This window comes from Hevea brasiliensis, chromosome 2, assembly GCF_030052815.1.
Source record: "Hevea brasiliensis isolate MT/VB/25A 57/8 chromosome 2, ASM3005281v1, whole genome shotgun sequence".
NCBI lineage: Eukaryota > Viridiplantae > Streptophyta > Magnoliopsida > Malpighiales > Euphorbiaceae > Hevea > Hevea brasiliensis.
Window position 1 is genome coordinate 16,530,862 of NC_079494.1, and position 1,793 is coordinate 16,532,654.

The 1,793-nt window shown below is 39.0% G+C and overlaps 1 non-coding gene across 1 annotated transcript; it reads right to left on the minus strand.

The window, feature by feature from the left end:
- Window positions 1-1,007: 1,007 nt before the first annotated feature.
- On the minus strand, window positions 1,008-1,114 carry LOC131178150 (small nucleolar RNA R71). The gene has a single exon (XR_009147281.1). It is a non-coding gene; the product is annotated as a small nucleolar RNA R71 (small nucleolar RNA).
- Window positions 1,115-1,793: the final 679 nt, after the last annotated feature.

Consider the following 1,793-nt stretch of genomic DNA (forward strand, 5'->3'; position numbering starts at 1 on the left):
GGTGCCTTGAGAGAGTACCTAGGATATCTTAGGATTAATTTCCATCAAAGTAATGATCCTCAATCCAATGAATAGACAAGATTGAATCCATAATAAAGTTAAAGTGTGAAATCTAAATTCTGGAATCATTTTAACAGATTGTTTCATTTTAAGTTTATTATTCTCCTAGTCTTTAGTGCTTAAGATTAATTAGATTCACACCCCTATTATATTCGATAGCCTAGACAGTCATAATTACTGTGTAACTTGGTACTTGCTAATTAAATTTCTTATGGGACGATACTCTACTCACTACTTTATTACTAGTTAGTGATTCGTGCACTTGCGGGGTTGTAAAATTAGCAAACAAGTTTTTAGTGCCCTTGTTGGTGGATTTATTTCTAGTAATATTAGGAGATAGGCAATTTAACTGATTTAGGCATTTATATTTACTATTTAAATTTATTTAATTTTTTTTTATTCTTTTACTTTCTCTCAGGTATTTGGTTTGGTACATGACTAGAATAAAACTAGAGGAAGAGGTTTTATACTTGGATCCTGAGATAGATAAGACTCTAAGAACCATCAGAAGAGAAAGGAGACACCAAGAACAAGATTAAGAAATTTTAGAAACTCCTGTCATGGCCAACAATAACAACCAACCAAGACCCTTGAGGGCTTATGGAGCCCCATTTATCCAAGGATTCCAGCCCAGTGTTACAAAACCCACAATAGAGGCCAACAATTTTAAACTAAAATCGGCATGGCTCCAGATGATTCAACAGACCCAGTTTGGAGGTTCACCTATAGAAGATCCACACTACCACCTCCCGTGCTTTCTTACCCTATGTGACACATTCAAGATGAATGGAGTCTCTGATCAAGCTATAAGACTTAAAGCATTGCCATTCTCCCTTCGAGATAGAACAAGGAAGTGATTACTCTGTCAATCAGCTTGAACATTCACCACTTAGGAAGACCTCTTGCAAGCTTTTCTAGCAAGGTATTTTCCACCTGAAAAGATTGCAAAATTGAGGCTTGAACTGAACACCTTTATACAAAAGGAAGGTGAATCACTCTATGATGCATGGGAGAGATATAAAGACCTACAGAGGGAATGTCCACACCATGGCATAGAGGATTGGATCCTAGTTCAGAATTTCTATAATGGGCTATTGCCCTCTACAAGGAGCACAGTAGATTCAGCTGCGGAAGGAGACCTAATAGAGAAAATAGTAACACAAGCTCTTGAACTTCTAGAGAGGGTCACTTATCACAACTATGAGTGGACAAATGAAAGGGGAGACACAAGAAGACCAACAGGGATCTTGGAAGTGGACGCCCTAAGCATGATAAATGCTCAGTTTGACCAGCTCACTAAAGGGCTTAACAGAATGCAAGCCAATGCTATAGGGATGAGCAACCAACACTACGACAGTTGTGGAGGAGGGTGTATGACTTCAAAATGCAATAACTTCAATGAACCCTCTATAGAACAGCTAAACTATGTGAATAACGGAAGAAACTTCAACCAGAGGCAGCTCAACAATCCATATTCAAATACTTACAACCTTGGATGGAGAAACTACCCTAACTTCTCATGGTCCAACTCGCAAAATCAACCCATGAACAAGCAGTGAGGGTACAGACCACTAGCACCCCCAAGTTTTCAGAATAGAGGACAAAGCCTTACACAACCACCACCACCTCCTCAACCCCAACAGCCTGAACCTAAATTGACTATGGAATCCATGATGGAAGGCTTCCTAGCAGCCCAACAATAGCAAAATGAAATGATAAAGTAGTTAGCTTCC